The sequence below is a fragment of the Lutra lutra genome, chromosome 11 (assembly GCF_902655055.1).
Source record: "Lutra lutra chromosome 11, mLutLut1.2, whole genome shotgun sequence".
In the NCBI taxonomy this organism is placed as follows: Eukaryota; Metazoa; Chordata; class Mammalia; order Carnivora; family Mustelidae; genus Lutra; species Lutra lutra.
The window spans coordinates 15,866,243-15,884,601 of record NC_062288.1 but is presented as its reverse complement, the minus strand read 5'-3'; positions in this window follow the sequence as shown (position 1 = coordinate 15,884,601).

Below are 18,359 nucleotides of genomic sequence, written 5' to 3'. Positions count from 1 at the left end.
AGACCCTAAAAGTAGTAGATCAGAAAGAAACAGAGACAATATACAATAACAGTCACCTTACAGGCAATACAATGGCACTAAATTCATATCTCTCAATACTTACCCTGAATGTTAATGGGCTAAATGCCCCAATCAAAAGACACAGGGTATCAGAATGGATAAAAAAACAAAACCCATCTATATGTTGCCTACAAGAAACTCATCTTAAACCCGAAGACACCTCCAGGTTTAAAGTGAGGGGGTGGAAAAGAATTTACCATGCTAATGGACATCAGAAGAAAGCAGGAGTGGCAATCCTTATAGCAGATTAATTAGATTTTAAGCCAAAGACTATAATAAGAGATGAGGAAGGACACTATATCATATTCAAAGGGTCTATCCAACAAGAAGATCTAACAATTTTAAATATCTATGCCCCTAACGTGGGAGCAGCCAACTATATAAACCAATTAATAACAAAATCAAAGAAACACATCGACAAGAATACAATAATAGTAGGGGATTTTAACACTCCCCTCACCGAAATGGACAGATCATCCAAGCAAAGATCAACAAGGAAATCAAGGCCTTAAATGACACACTGGACCAGATGGACATCACAGATATATTCAGAACATTTCATCCCAAAGCAACAGAATACACATTCTTCTCTAGTGCACATGGAACATTCTCCAGAATAGATCACATTCTTGGTCCTAAATCAAGTCTCAACCGGTATCAAAAGATTGGGATCATTCCCTGCATATTTTCAGACCACAATGCTCTAAAGCTAGAACTCAATCTCAAGAGGAAATTTGGAAAGAACCCAAATACATGGAGACTAAACAGCATCCTTCTAAAGAATGAATGGGGGCGCCTGGGTGGCTCAGTGGGTTAAGCCGCTGCCTTCGGCTCAGGTCATGATCTCAGGGTCCTGGGATCGAGTCCCGCATCAGGCTCTCTGCTCAGCAGGAAGCCTGCTTCCCTCTCTCTCTCTGCCTGCCTTTCCATCTACTTGTGATCTCTCTCTGTCAAATAAATAAAATCTTTAAAAAAAAAAAAAAGAATGAATGGGTCAACCAGGAAATTAAAGAAGAATTGAAAAAATTCATGGAAACAAATGATAATGAAAAAACAACGGTTCAAAATCTGTGGGTCACAACAAAGGCAGTCCTGAGAGGAAAATATATAGCGGTACAAGCCTTTCTCAAGAAACAAGAAAGGTCTCAGGTACACAACCTAACCCTACACCTAAAGGAGCTGGAGAAAGAACAAGAAAGAAACCCTAAACCCAGCAGGAGAAGAGAAATCATAAAGATCAGAGCAGAAATCAATGAAATAGAAACCAAAAAAACAATAGAACAAATCAACGAAACTAGGAGCTGGTTCTTTGAAAGAATTAATAAGATTGATAAGCCCCTGGCCAGACTTATCAAAAAGAAAAGAGAAAGGAACCAAATCAATAAAATCATGAATGAAAGAGGAGAGATCACAATGAACACCAAAGAAATACAGACAATTATAAGAACATACTATGAGCAACTCTACGCCAACAAATTTGACAATCTGGAAGAAATGGATGCATTCCTAGAGACATATAAACTACCACAATTGAACCAGGAAGAAATGGAAAGCCTCAACAGACCCATAACCAGTAAGGAGATTGAAACAGTCATCAAAAATCTCCAAACAAACAAAAGCCCAGGGCCAGATGGCTTCCCAGGGGGATTCTACCAAACATTTAAAGAAGAACTAATTCCTATTCTCCTGAAACTGTTCCAAAAAATAGAAATGGAAGGAAAACTTCCAAACTCATTTTATGAGGCCAGCATCACCTTGATCCCAAAACCAGACAAGGATCCCATCAAAAAAGAGAACTACAGACCAATATCCTTGATGAACACAGATGCGAAAATTCTCGCCAAAATACTAGCCAATAGGATTCAACAGTACATTAAAAGGATTATACACCACGACCAAGTGGGATTTATTCCAGGGCTGCAAGGCTGGTTCAACATCCACAAATCAACCAATGTGATACAACACATTCATAAAAGAAAGAACAAGAACCATATGATACTCTCCATAGATGCTGAAAAAGCATTTGACAAAGTACAGCATCCCTTCCTGATCAAAACTCTTCAAAGTGTAGGGATAGAGGGCACATACCTCAATATTATCAAAGCCATCTATGAAAAACCCACCGCAAATATCATTCTCAATGGAGAAAAACTGAAAGCTTTTCCGCTAAGGTCAGGAACACGGCAGGGATCTCCGTTATCACCACTGCTATTCAACATAGTACTAGAAGTCCTAGCCTCAGCTATCAGACAACAAAAGGAAATTAAAGGCATCCAAATTGGCAAAGAAGAAGTCAAACTATCACTCTTTGCAGATGATATGATACTATATGTGGAAAACCCAAAAGACTCCACTCCAAAACTGCTAGAACTTGTACAGGAATTCAGTAAAGTGTCAGGATATAAAATCAATGCACAGAAATCAGTTGCATTTCTCTACACCAACAACAAGACAGAAGAAAGAGGAAATTAAGGAGTCCATCCCATTTACAATTGCACCCAAAGCTATAAGATACCTAGGAATAAACCTAACCAAAGAGACTAAGAATCTATACACAGAAAACTATAAAGTACTCATGAAAGAAATTGAGGAAGACACAAAGAAATGGAAAAATGTTCCATGCTCCTGGATTGGAAGAATAAATATTGTGAAAATGTCTATGCTACCTAAAGCAATCTACACATTTAATGCAATTCCTATCAAAGTACCATCCTTTTTTTTTTTTTTCAAAGAAATAGAACAAATAATCCTAAAATTTATATGGAACCAGAAAAGACCTCGAATAGCCAAAGGAATATTGAAAAAGAAAGCCAAAGTTGGTGGCATCACAATTCCGGACTTCAAGCTCTATTACAAAGCTGTCATCATCAAGACAGCATGGTACTGGCACAAAAACAAACACATAGATCAATGGAACAGAATAGAGAGCCCAGAAATAGACCCTCAACTCTATGGTCAACTCATCTTCTCAAAGCAGGAAAGAATGTCCAATGGAAAAAAGACAGCCTCTTCAATAAATGGTGCTGGGAAAATTGGACAGCCACATGCAGAAAAATGAAATTGGATCATTTCCTTACACCACACACGAAAATAGACTCAAAATGGATGAAGGATCTCAATGTGAGAAAGGAATCCATCAAAATCCTTGAGGAGAACACAGGCAGCAACCTCTTCGACGTCAGCCGCAGCAACATCTTCCTAGGAACATCACCAAAGGCAAGGGAAGCAAGGGCAAAAATGAACTATTGGGATTTTATCAAGATCAAAAGCTTTTGCACAGCAAAGGAAACAGTTAAAAAAACCAAAAGACAACTGACAGAATGGGAGAAGATATTTGCAAATGACACATCAGATAAAGGGCTAGTGTCCAAAATCTATAAAGAACTTAGCAAACTCAACACCCAAAGAACAAATAATCCAATCAAGAAATGGGCAGAGGACATGAACAGACATTTCTGCAAAGAAGACATCCAGATGGCCAACAGACACATGAAAAAGTGCTCCATATCCCTCGGCATCAGGGAAATACAAATCAAAACCACAGTGAGGTATCACCTCACACCAGTCAGAATGGCTAAAATGAACAAGTCAGGAAATGACAGATGCTGGCGAGGATGCGGAGAAAGGGGAACCCTCCTACACTGTTGGTGGGAATGCAAGCTGGTGCAACCACTCTGGAAAACAGCATGGAGGTTCCTCAAAATGTTGAAAATAGAACTGCCCTATGACCCAGCAATTGCACTGCTGGGTATTTACCCTAAAGATACAAATGTAATGATCCGAAGGGGCACGTGCACCCGAATGTTTATAGCAGCAATGTCTACAATAGCCAAACTATGGAAAGAACCTAGATGTCCATCAACAGACGAATGGATAAAGAAGATGTGGTATATATACTCAATGGAATACTATGCAGCCATCAAAGGAAATGAAATCTTGCCATTTGCGACGACGTGGATGGAACTAGAGGGTATCATGCTTAGCGAAATAAGTCAATCAGAGAAAGACAACTATCATATGATCTCCCTGATATGAGGGAGAGGAGATGCAACATGGGGGATTAAGGGGGTAGGAGAAGAGTAAATGAAACAAGATGGGATTGGGAGGGAGACAAACCATAAGTGACTCTGACTCTCACAAAACAAACTGAGGGTTGATGGGGGCAGGGGGGTTGGGAGAGGGAGGGTGGGGTTATGTATATTGGGGAGGGTATGTGCTATGGTGAGTGCTGTGAAGTGTGTAAACCTGGCGATTCGCAGACCTGTACCCCGGGGATAAAAATATATGTTTATAAAAAATAAAATAAAACAAAAACAAAAACAAAAACAAAACAAACAAAGAATATTTTTCTCTCTAAAATAACCATTTCCAGAGATATCCAAATCAGGACTAATTCATTTGAAAAACAAGTCCAGTTTTAACAAACTTGGCCTAATTGTTTACATAAGCTCAGCAAGAACAGTAAGTAATCATATAGATCTTTAGAATCTGCTTTGCTGGAACTTTTTATAAGGAATCTCTAGGTTGAACTTTTAGTAGCCTCTCCAGGCCAGATGCCAAGCCACATACTTGCCACCAGACATGCCTGCAATACCTGTCAGATTTGGGCGAACTCCTGAGGTGCCCAAAGTAATCTGAGGCTCCTCCTCCTACCAGGGAGTGACATTCTTTACTCACCTGGTGAGGCTGCTGGGAACTCTGTAAGCAAGGTATCAGGCCAACAGTTCCAAGGGACTTTACAGCTCCAGGTTTTATAAAGTCAATCTTAGTTCCTTTAAGCTGGTCGTATCTGAGTCTTTTCAAATATGATGTTCCAGTCAAAGCCTTGGTAAAATAACCAGTGCCCAATGCTGTCCTGTTATAAGGAGAACAGATTCTTATTGAACTTATGCAAATGACTGATTGCCAAGGAAGAATACTTACTGAGACCTTTTGGTTTCAGAGGGTTCAGATAGAGAGAAAAGTTGAATGCCTTGATTCATTTACAAATGAACACCTTTACATCTCTATAAGGTACAGGTAACTTAAGAAAGTTTCCCCAGTCTAGAGGAGCAAACATTACAGAACCAGTCATGTTTAAAACATTAAGAGACATAACATTACAACCTTTCAGTTCATCTAGGCCCATGCTATTAATTCTGGTTTAGTCTGAATGTAGCCCTTACTTCTGTAAATCTTTACCCATTTCATTTCCCAGGATTTTAACATATCAAAGACCTTTATTTGTCCTGAAAGTCTTCCCATATGAATTTCCTTTAAGGCAGAATTCATCTTACAAGAGAACTAAAACAATCACAAATGACAAAACTCAGAACAGATATAGTTAAATATCAAGTGATGACCCTTATCAAAACATTAAACTATAGGAACTGTATAGAACCTCTAGAGTAGCCACAAAATGTAACTCAAGGTTTATCAGCAACTTACCATATCAAGGAAGCCTTAGGAGCCAAAGAGATCTCATTTACAAGTCTGGGCAGGCAAAGAGAAAACCATTTACATTTCAATTAACCGAAGAAAACTTTGCCATTTTAAACAGAGAGAAAACCAGCTTTTCCATACCAGTGTCTTTCCTTTTTTTTTTAATTTTATTTATTTTTTATTTTTAAGCGTGCAGTCTTAAGATATGAGTTTTCTGTGTTTCCCTCCCATCGTGACTGATGTCGTAGACAAAGGGAGGGGGATCTTTCAGATGCTGTCTTCTTCGCGTCCCTCGCAGGAACTTAGGAGCATCTTAGCTAAGGTCTGTCCATATAAACCCCGGACCAAGCTACTCCGTGGAGGAGATGACAGTTATTCCATATGACGCCCCGTGAGACTCAGGGTGCAGCCCACTCAGACTCCGTAGCCAAAGCGGTGGAGCCATACAGAAGCATTCAAACAGTCAGGCACTCTTCAGATTCAAACAGGTTGGACACCTCCCCCTACTGGATCTCCCCTTCCATTCTTTAGGAATGGATTTAGCTGAGACAGTGGCCCTGGGCCTGTTTTTCTTTCTTATTCAAACAGGATCAGGCATCTGGTATTTTTCTCTCCTTTTTACCTATCTCCTACTTTTCTACAGTTGTTTCCCTTATTTCTATCAGACTTAACTATACTTAGCAGAATTTTGTACTCTTAGAAATACCTTAACCTCTTCTTAAGATTAAATATAAACCAATTGTGAACTGTTACAACAGAATTCTTTAGATGGCAAATTTATCAGTTAAGAACAAAACATGTTTACCAACAGATTTCAAAACCACAAACCTAGTTTCAGCAACCAGCGCTCTAGCATTTTATCCCATTTGGATTTATCCTCCCTCAGTTTTATGGTGGGGAGGGCAACCTTATGCCTTGAGGGACTGAGCCCTTTGTCTCCGGAATTGGGCCATTGAAGAGATAGCCCTTTTTGTCGTAAAGTAAAGTTTCAGGTTAGCAAAGACTTTGAAAGTTACTTTAACAATTACCCATTAAAACTTTGAGACAGACAATTAGCCATCAGTTCTAGTCATCTCTTTGCTAACAGATTTCAACAGATTTTAACACAGATTTTTTTTACCTTAAGTAAAAACTCTGAAGTTTCATATTTACTACTGTTAACTCAAAAGACATGTTTATCCTAATTAACTCAACAAACTTAACTTAGTTCAAATGCTGATTTATGTTGCACCTGGGCACACTCTGCTTTGAATGTTTACCAAAGACCCTGGTGGGAAGATCCGGAGTGGGGGGGTTAGGTCCAGGGGGCACTCTTCTTGTTTCCCAACAGTGAAGAACAGAACAAGGTGCCACCAGGAGACAGAGAAAGGGTTCCCAGTTCCAGGGCTCATCAGCTCCAAGAGAGGAGTACACACCATGCTTTCCCGCCAGCAAGGGGGAGGGGCTAGGCAGTCTCCTTTGGGCCAGAGAGGGCAAGGAATGTCCCCAAAACAAAGTTGTTTCAGCAGCTGCTTGGGAATATTACTTAAAGTCTCTGTCTCAAGTTAGACTGTTAGGGTACGGAATCGACCACCCCTCAATTAGACAGAGAACACTCTCGATAATGCAAGTCACACAGCGAGGTTTATTTCCAGCTAGCTGGGTTCCAAGTATCTGCCCGGTGCAGAGGGTTTCAACAAGGACCCCGAGCACTCAAAGCCAAGGGTTTATATAGCATTTTCGAGGCACTTTTCCATAGCTACATACATATCTTGCACCCCACTTTGACAGTTTTACTTTGTTTAACCTTTTGCCACCCCGGCATCACCCTGGCGCCATCCTGGCAGTTAAGTGAGATTTAGGTTTAGAAGAAATTTAACTTTACTTACATTTCCTTCTGCCTCAGCCTCCCTCAGTTTTATGGTGGGGAGGGCAACCTTAGGCCTTGAGGGACTGAGCCCTTTGTCTCCGGAATTGGGCCATTGAAGAGATAGCCCTTTTTGTTGTAAATCACCAGGACCTTTGCAAACCAAGGGAGATTCCTGACTTGCAGGATTGTGATCTCTGCAATGTAAAGTTTTTCCGGGGAGATAAACACAACACCTGGCAAAGTGGGTGCAAGGCAAGATTTATTAAAGGCACTCTCCGGCGAAGTTTCAGGGCTCAGGAGAAGGGGAGCCAGGAAAGTTGCGCCGGGAGGAGGTGGGCACCCTCGGGCGAGGTTCTGCAACTCTGGAAAGCAGAGTGGTGGAAGTCGCGCTCAAGGCAGGGAGAAGGGGGTTTTTAAGGGGTCTTGAGGGGAGCTCAGGGGTCTTTTGGCAAGTTTCCCTTATTCGGATATTTCGCCTACTCGTCAGGGTCCTATTGGTCCACCGGATCCCAGAGCGGGGTCTCGGATTCCCATTTGTCAGGGTCCCATTGGTCCACGGGACCCCGTAGCAGGGGTCTCAGATTCCTGCTTGGGCCTTTGTGCTCCTGTCTGAGCTCAGGTCTTGTGGCGGGAACTTTCGCCATCTTAAGTAGCCCTTTCTGCCAGCCCAACATGCAAGTTAACTATTTGTTTTTCTTCAACATTTGGTCCCTGTGGCGCCATCGCCTAACCGCCCTGGTGGTATATGATTAAGTTGTTTCTTAGGTTTTAGCTACTTTCTCTTATCTCAAGTTGTGTCGCGTGGGCTGGTTAGGGACACTCAGTAAAATGGATTCCAGGCAGTCAGGATGGCCATTCTTATGCTAACCCACTCTTACGTGACTGACTAACCCCAGCTGACTCCAGTTATAGCCATTAAGAGTCAGAGTCCCCTTCCTCTCTGTTTGCCCCAGTCCTTCAAACACAACAAACAGCACAGCAGACAAACAAAAAGACAAGACAAAGACAACCGCAGGCCCAGCACTTGTTACCCAGGACCTGCCACCAGTGGGGACTTTTTGATCTTCTGGCCATCCAGGGGGACTCAAACCCCCTGGCTGCCTGGGGGACTCGAACCCCCTTGGCTGCCTGGGGGACTCGAACCCCCTGACCGCCTAGGTGACCGCCTAGGGGGACTTGAACCCCCTGGTGATCTACCAGTGGAGGGAAGGGACATCCCCGCATCCTCTCCAGCCCTGGGGAGCATGGCCGCATCCGGCTTCACGCCGGTGGGCTATACCCGGAGCTCCACTCAGACAGACCAACCGATCTCACAGAGCACCTGGAGATCGGCGGATCCCACAAAGTAAAATCTGTGAGATCTTACCTCGAGGCTTTTCCCAGAAATTCTGAAGCTGGCTCAGTTCTCGTCGTTTAATCCCTGATGGATTCCCCATATGTTATGCCCCAATAATGGGTCCGTGATTAAAGGAGAGAGACTGATATAAAGCGAAGGTCAAGCAAAGCTTTATTTCACGCCAAGCATCAAGAATCTAACCGAACGTTTGGGGACGCACCTCGTACAAGAGAGGGTGACTTCTCTGTTTCACAGACTAGCTTTTAAGGGCAAAGGCCATGCGGTCAGGCCTGGCCACGCACAGGTGGCCAATGAGATTGTAACACACACAGGAAACTCCAGAGTGATGCTAGGTGACCAATTGAGTTACAACTGACCCTAGTAGACATTTGAACCAGCCTATTACACCTTGATTGGGATTGGGGCCCAAAAGGCTCCCAAAGGGCGGGACCCATACTCCTTGGTAACCAGGGAGACAGTATGCAACCCCTCACTGATTGGATGTCTCCACCTGGCCTGACCCACCTTTGTATCTGGGCTTTGTTACCTGAAGCTTGTTTCTGGGACTTATCTCCAAGTAAATCCCCTGGGGGAAGGGGAGCAGGGACAGTTTCTAAATAGGTCCTTACACTGGCCACACATGACATTACTTTCTTAAGATCTCCTTTGTACAAACCTCTACAACTTAATTTTTATTTATTTATTTTTTAAGATTTTATTTATTTATATGACAGCCAGAGATCACAAGTAGGTGGAAAGGTAGGCAAAGAGTGAGGAGGAAGCAGGGTCCCTGCTGAGCAGAGAGCCCGATGTGGGGCTCAATCCCAGGACCCTGAGATCATGACCTGAGCCAGAGGCAGAGGCTTTAACCTATTGAGCCACCCAGGTGCCCCTACAACTTTATTTTTTACACTCAGATTTTGTCCTGAGTTAGCCCTCTTTGTTTTTTAATATTTTATTTATTTATTTGAGACAGATAGTACAGAGACAGGTAGTACAGAGAGAGGGAGAACAGACTCTCCACCAAGCAGGGAGCATGATGCAGTGCTTGATCCCAAAACCCAGAGATCAGGACCCAAGCTGAAGGCAGACACTTAATGATTGAACAACCCTGACACCTGAGTTTACCCTCTTTGGATGACCAGTCTCCCTTAGGACAAAATCCCATTTTTCCCATCAAAAATATATTTTCATTCCTCATATATTTTCTTACTAAAAACACACATCTTGGGCACCTGGGTGGTTCAGTGGGTTAAGCCTCTGCCTTCGGCTCAGGTCATGGTCCCAGGGTCCTGGGATCAAGTTCCGCATCAGGCTCTCTGCTCAGCAGGAAGCCTGCTTCCCCCACCCTCTGTCTGTCTCTCTGCTTACTTGTGCTCTCTCTCTCTGTCAAATAAATAAATAAAATCTTTTAAAAAAATAAAACAAAACACACATCTTACTTTCCTTACATTCTGGGTTGTTTCCCATATTATTTCCAGAAGTCTGCTTAATGTATACTAGAATTCTTAACCCTTAGAAACCTTCACTTCTTTGTTTTGTCTTGTTTTTTTGTTTTGTTTTGTTTTGTTTTGTTTTTAGAAACCTTCATTTTTAAAGAAAGCTAGCAAGCAAGCAGTTGTGAACTAGTAGTCAACATTGATTAGATTGGAAAACTTATGAATACATTTCATAATTTCTGGAAATGTGTGCTTCTTCCTAAAACAATCTTTCAGTAAAGCACAAAATACATTTATGACCAGGACCATATTTATCTTCAGTTTCTCTGCAATAAGGAAACCAAAAGTAGTTAAACCTATGTTTATTCATTAATACTTTAGTATTTTATGTTGCTTGAAAATGATCTAAATATTTATTGAATACAACTTACTTCAGCAGGTGATTTATCTCAGCAAAACCTTAAGGTTTTAAGTTCCCGAAAACATTTGGGGAAACTATTTAAAACTTTAGCTAAAATTTCATATTTTTTTTATGTTGCTTCAATGTACTTGTTCCTAATGATTTAGCTGAGATTGCCCATAAAACTTAATGAGACATGGGGAAGCTTGAGTGAAATAGGTGATGGGGATTAAGGACGGTACGTGTCCTGATGTGCACAGGTGATGTATGGAAGTGTTGAATTACTCTACTGTGTGCATGAAACTAATATAATACAGTGTGTTAATTACTGGAATTAAAATAATTTTTAAGAACCTTATGACACATCAAAGTCCATCATTCTCCCAAGCTCTTTCCTGTAACATTTTATAACAGAGATCACATCTATTTACTTGACTTTTTAGTAAACCCAGGCACCTGAAATTTCTAATTTTAGGTAAATAATAAATGATAAAGCAATGGGATATGCCTATTTTACTTAAACTCATAACCAAATATTTGATCAGATCATGTGAAAATGAAATACATGTGGGTCAGTTTCAATCTTTCTGGGAGTTTTAGAATGCCCAGTCCTCATAAGTGTTTATGTTCAAACCAAGGAAATAGAGCTCTTTACAAATTAATTTTGGCAAAACCATCCAGAGAGAAAAATATCACACATTGACAATGTATATTCATGGACATACAGACTAGTACAAAGACCCCAGAGCCACTAGTATTTATGGAGAAAATGTTAAGATTTGTATTTGTCTTTGGAATTATTAAGGGCACTGTGCTAGAGTTTAGGGACAAGAGCCCTTTAGCAGTTTGTGTTTTAAGAAGGCCTTTTTGCCCTTGTTTCCCTCAGTCTCAGGCACTTGTGGCCTGTGTTTATATTTCAAAGACATGGTAAGATGTGTAACTTTGAGGATAGAGAAAGAAAGCAAGTTGTTCCAAGAAGGACTTTGCTTTCCTAAAGCCAATGATTTATAAGCCCTTTGTTCTATAAATTGGAGAAGCTTAGAGAAGGGTAAAGGAGTAGGAGAACTTTGAATTGCCTCAAGACCTGCATTTCTAGTTCTGTTAAGATTTGTCAGGACAGTTGCTCTCAATTTCTCAGACTTGGGTTTACAAGAAATGACATCATAGGTTAATCCAACCATATGAGCCTCAATTTGCTTCCCTCTCTTTGGGTGCATAGTTTAAATTTTAAGGATATCTGGCATATAGAATAATACCCCTTCTGTGCTCCCAGAGTCCTTAAAGAAGATTCAACTGATACTACCTCCCAAGATCCAGAGTCACTCACAGGGAGAGCCAAAGGAAGGAACCAACCAGACTCACAACCCAGGCAGGCAAAAGCTGAGAGCAGTTATGCAGGATGCCACCAGCAAGAAGGCAATAGCTATCTCTGTGAGAAAAAGGATCAATAGCAATGGGTCTGAATTTGAAAAGGATGAGACAGTGTTAAATTTTATCATCCTCTCTGGAACAAGCACTGTGGACAGAGTTTCAGAAGGTGCTGATTCTGCTAAGGGTTTCCACCCATCCCTGGATTCTGCCAGTTTATTTCAGGACTGCTTCTGCGGGTCCTGGAATTTACCAGAATTTCCACTTGGCTGTTTAAGGGAATAATGCGCCAGTTTGCCAGAAACCAGCCAGTTTCATCAACTCTGGGAGAGGGTCATTTGGGAGCCATCCTGTGGAGGTAGATATGAGGGTGTTAGTAATGCCATGAATTTGGTAGTCTTCTGTTTATGGCTGTTGTCTTTTCAGAGTGGAAAATCAATTCAGGCTACAATGAGTGCTCAAAGGAACAAAGAGTCTTATAGTCTTTTGTTTAGTACCTCTTCCATCTTTAACTTTTTTATTAGTCTTTTACAAGGAGGCTTTCAATGAAACAATTTTGGAATGTTTAATCTTTTTTTTTAAGATTTTATTTATTTGACACAAGTAGGCAGAGAAGCAGGCAGAGAGAGAGGAGGAAGCAGCCTCCCTCTGAGCAGAGAGCCCGATGCGGGGCTCAATCCCAGGACTCTGGGATCATGACCTGAGCTGAAGGCAGAGGCTTTAACCCACTGAGCCACCCAGGCACCCCGGAATGTTTAATCTTTTGGAGGATTCTGTTCAACCAGAGAACCCTTGCATTTACTTGCACTTCTTCCTGATCTTATTGAACTGGGAATTTCCCTGTTGTAGCTATTGTATTTCTAGGTGGTCATTGCCCTGAGGTTTCATAGCAGTTTGGTAGGACATTAGCCTCAAATCGAGTTAACCCACACCCCAGTCCACCCATATCTGCCTGCAAGTGAGTTAGACCCCACATTTCTCTCTGGCATTATTTTAGGATTTCTAACCTGATAGTCATACCAAGCTGGTTCCTCAGGACACATAACAAGTTTTAAGAATTTATAATTTTGCTAGATATCTGTAATCTGGGAAAATAGCTCTTAGATGAAAAGTAAACAGGTATATCAGAAAGTGGTGTACTTGACTGTTTAGAATTTAAAGATCCTGTTTGCTAAAGTTTTGGGCTTCTCAGAGCCAAACTTTCACCAAAAAGGGATGTCTGGAATTGGGGATTGTGTGTTTTACAGTATAGCTCCTTGCACAGATGTTTTATTGAGGTTGAGAGGTAACCTAGTTCTGATGCAACCCATTTTCTGACCAACTCACACCATCAAGGGAGTATTCTTAAAGTAGTGAATGCTTTAACAGCCTCTAAATACTTGACTCATGCCCACCAATCTTTGTGGCTTTTTCCTCCTCATTCTGTTAGCAGTAGTTTTATGTACACTGAAGACTAACAATTATGTGCACTTTAGTGTTTGGACAGTAAGAGATGTTAGAGACAGTAAGAGATGATTCTGGCCACAAGAAGATTCTATGTACCACCAACAGTTCTCCTGGAAACTTGCTGAGATTTCCATCTGAGGAACTTGGTCTGAAAGTTTAGGGGGTTGGCTCTGGGCTGACCCTTCTGCCAGTTCAGCTGGACTCTGGGCAAATACACCAACTCAACAGGGTTCCAGACAAACCTGTTTGTTGAACTTAACACTGGCATAAGACTCTGCCAGCCCCAGCTGACCTGCCCTGTAAAGCAAAGCCAATTAGATTAGGAGTTCAAACATAAAAAGTATGGAGCTTACGTCAAGAAGAATTCACCCACATCTCTTGAAACAGGTAAGAAAAATAGTGAACTCAAAGAGCTAACAGTTACCACCTTATTTATGTTTTGCCTTATCTTTGAATGCCCCTGGATGTCCGCTTTCAATTCCAGTGCTGCCATTAAAACTGTTAAAGAACAAAAATTCAACCAGGTAAATGTTAATGATCTAATAGCTCCATTAATGGATCAATTTATGACTTAGGCAGCATCCCACCTAGCATGTAGAGGGGAGGTCCAAAGGACTATAGGAATGGAAAAGACCATTAAATAGAAAGTAAGTGGAAAAAAAGGAAATTCTTAACAAAGAATCCATTGTTTTAGGCAAGATCACCCTCCCAAGGGGGACAGAGGGGTCAATCAGGAAACTTTCTGGTGCTGACCAGGAAATTCCCAAGGTTACTCCTCTTCCATGGGGGTTGAAATTGCACTTGGGTTAAGTATTAGGTCTGGGATCATGACCTGAGCCAAAGGCAGATGCTTAACTGAGCCACCCAGAGGTTACATTCATGTTTATATGAACATACCTTGGTTTATTGAAGGAAAAAGAATCTCTGACATATTGGTCAGAATTTTGTTTTGCTTCAGGAAATGTTCACTTAGAGGCACATTTTGTATTGAAATTTCATTTGAATTTGAAGCATGACTAAGAGGACACCATTTTTTGACTCTTAATATCGCCATCCAAATCTGCCCACAAAGACAGCTGAATTTTTGTAGCACTCCACAATTTTCTATGATTACACCTGCTGTAATTGCAGGTATATCACTGCTATATCACTGTTATAATGTTTAAGCAATGGTTCCAGAGTTTCTTGCGGAAATAAGATAAAAATATATAACAAACATCATGGTTTTCCACTTGAATGCTGGAATGGTACTTAACCCTATTTTTAATGTTAATTTAATGATTGAAATTATAACTACTAGAGCTCTTTACCATTTGACTTACAACTGAAACATAAATGTTTTTTTTCATTTCCTGTTGGGCTAGTCTGGAGTAAGTATAATAATTTCTTGGGCAATTTCCTAAGAGAAGAACTGGATTTCTCCTTTGAAAGGAAAAAGGAAACATATTTGAGAATTTCTTGAAGTGCTGCAAAGTGCTGCAAGTGCTGTTGAGTTTGCTAAGCTCTTTATAGATGTTGGATACTAGCCCTTTATCTGATATGTTGTTTGCAAACATCTTCTCCCATTCTGTCAGTTGTCTTTTGGTTTTGTTAACTGTTTCCTTTGCTGTGCAAAAGCTTTTGATCTTGATGAAATCCCGACAGTTCATTTTGCCCTTGCTTCCCTTGCCTTTGGCGATGTTGCTAGGAAGTTGCTGCGGCTGATGTTGAAGAGGTTGTTGCCTGTGTTGTCCTCAAGGATTTTGATGGATTCCTTTCTCACATTGAGGTCCTTCATCCATTTTGAGTCTATTTTCATGTGTGGTATAAGGAAATGGTACAGTTTCCTTTTTCTGCATGTGGCTGTCCAATTTTCCCAAAACCATTATTGAAGAGGCTTTCTTTTATCCATTGGACATTCTTTCCTGCTTTGTTGAAGATTAGGTGACCATAGAGTTGAGGGTCTATTTCTGGGCTCTCTATTCTGTTCCATTGATCTATGTGTCTGTTTTTGTGCCAGTACCATGCTGTCTTGATGATGACAGCTTTGTAATAGAGCTTGAAGTCTGGAATTGTGATGCCACCAACTTTGGCTTTCTTTCTCAATATACCTTTGGCTCTTCAAGGTCTTTTCTGGTTCCATACAAATTTTAGGATTATTTGTTCCATTTCTTTGAAAAAAAAAGAGTGGGATTTTGATAGGGATTGCATTATTTTCTTTTTTTATTATTTGTTTTAATTTATTTTCAGCATAACAGTATTCATTGTTTTTGCACCACACCCAGTGCTCCATGCAATCTGTGCCCTCTCCAGTACCCACCACCTGGTTCCCCCAACCTCTCACCCCCCCACCCCTTCAAAACCCTCAGATTGTTTTTCAGAGTCCATAGTCTCTCATGGTTCACCTCCCCTTCCAATTTCCCTCAACTCCCTTCTCCTCTCTAACTCCCCTTGTCTTCCATGCTATTTGTTATGCTCGACAAATAAGTGAAACCATATGATAATTGACTCTCTCTGCTTGACTTATTTCACTCAGCATAATCTCTTCCAGTCCCGTCCATGTTGCTACAAAAGTTGGGTATTCATCCTTTCTGAGGGAGGCATAATACTCCATAGTGTATATGGACCACATCTTCCTTATCCATTCATCCATTGAAGGGCATCTTGGTTCTTTCCACAGTTTGGCGAACATGGCCATTGCTGCTATAAACATTGGGGTAAAATGGCCTTTCTTTTCACTACATCTCTATCTTTGGGGTAAATACCCAGTAGTGCAATTGCAGGGTTATAGGGAAGCTCTATTTTTAATTTCTTTGAGGAATCTCCACACTGTTCTCCAAAGTGGCTGCACCAACTTGCTTTCCCACCAACAGTGTAAGAGGGTTCCCCTTTCTCCACACCCCCTCCAACTATTGTTGTTTCCTGTCTTGCTAATTTTGGCCATTCTAACTGGTGTAAGGTGATATCTCAATGTGGTTTTAATTTGAATCTCCCTGATGGCTAGTGATGATGAACATTTTTTCATGCGTCTGATAGCCATTTGTATGTCTTCACTGGAGAAGTGTCTGTTCATGTATTCTGCCCATTTTTTGATATGATTGTCTATTTTGTGTGTGTTGAGTTTGAGGAGTTCTTTATAGATCCTGGATATCAACATTTTGTCTGTACTGTCATTTGCAAGTATCTTCTCCCATTCCGTGGGTTGCCTCTTTGTTTTGTTGACTGTTTCCTTTGCTGTGCAGAAGCTTTGATTTTGATGAAAGGGATTGCGTTAAGTGGTAGATTGCTTTAGGTAGCATAGACATTTTCACAATATTTGTTCTTCCAATCCATGAGCATGGAACATTTTTCCATTTCTTTGTGTCTTCCTCAATTTCTTTCATGAGTACGTTACAGTTTTCTGAGTCTAGATTCTTTGCCTCTTTGGTTAGGTTTATTCCTAGGTATCTTATGGTTTTGGGTGCAATTGTAAATGGGATGGACTCCTTAATTTCTCTTTCTTCTGTCTTGTTGTTGGTGTAAAGAAATGCAACTGATTTCTCTGCATTGACTTTATATCCTGACACTTTACTGAATTCCTGTACAAGATCTAGCAGTTTTGGAGTGGAGTCTTTTGGGTTTTCCACATATAATATCATATCATCTGCAAAGAGTGATAGTTTGTCTTCTTCTTTGCCGATTTGGATGCCTTTAATTTCCTTTTGTTGTCTGATTGCTGAGGCTAGGACTTCTAGTACTATGTTGAATAGCAGTGATGATAACGGACATCCCTGCCATGTTCCTGACCTTAGCGGAAAAGCTTTCAGTTTTTCTCCATTGAGAATGATATTTGCGGTGGGTTTTTCATAGATGGCTTTGATAATATTGAGGTATGTACACTCTATCCCTACACTTTGCAGAGTTTTGATCAGGAAAAGATGTGGTACTTTGTCAAATGCTTTTTCAGCATCTATTGAGAGTATCATATGGTTCTTGTTCTTTCTGTTATTAATGTATTGTATCACATTGATTGATTTGCAGATGTTGAACCAACATTGCAGCCCTGGAATAAATCCCACTTGGTCGTGGTGAATAATCCTTTTTATGTACTGTTGGATCCTATTGGCTAGCATTTTGGTGAGAATTTTCGCATCTGGGTTCATCAAGGATATTGGTCTGTAATTCTCTTTTTTGATGGGATCCTTGTCTGGTTTTGGGATCAAGGTGATGCTGGCCTCGTAAAATGAATTTGGAAGTTTTCCTTCCATTTCTATTTTTTGGAACAGTTTCAGGAGAATAGGAATTAATTCTTCTTTAAATGTTTGGTAGAATTCCCCTGGGAAGCTGTCTGGCCCTGGGCTCTTGTTTGTTTGGAGATTTTTGATGACTGTTTCAATCTCCTTACTGGTTATGGGTCTGTTCAGGTTTTCTATTTCTTTCTGGTTCAGTTGTGGTAATTTATATGTCTTTAGGAATGCATCCATTTCTCCCAGATTGTCAAATTTGCTGATGTATAGTTGTTCACAATATGTTTTTATGATTGTTTGTGTTTCTTTGGTGTTAGTTGTGATCTCTCCTCTTTCATTCATGATTTTTATTTATTTGGGTCCTTTCTCTTTTCTTTTTGATAAGTCTGGCCAGGGGTTTATCAATCTTATTAATTCTTTCAAAGAACCAGCTCCTACTTTCGTGGATTTGTTCTATTTTTTGTTTGTTTGTTTGTTTTGTTTATGTTGTTTGTTTCTATTTCATTGACTTCTGCCCTGGTCTTTATTATTTCACTTCTCCTGCTGGGTTTAGGCTTTCTGTGTTGTTCTTTCTCCAGCTCCTTTAACTGTAGGGTTAGGTTTATATTTGAGACCTTTCTTGTTTTTGAGAAAGGCTTGTACCGCTATATATTTTCCTCTCAGGTCTGCCTTTGCTGTGTCCCACAGATTTTGAACCATGTGTTTTCATTATCATTTGTTTCCATGAATATTTTCAATTCTTTTAATTTCCTGGTTGACCCATTCATTCCTTAGAAGGAAGCTCTTTAGTCTTCATGTACATGGATTCTTTCCAAATTTCCTCTTGTGATTGAGT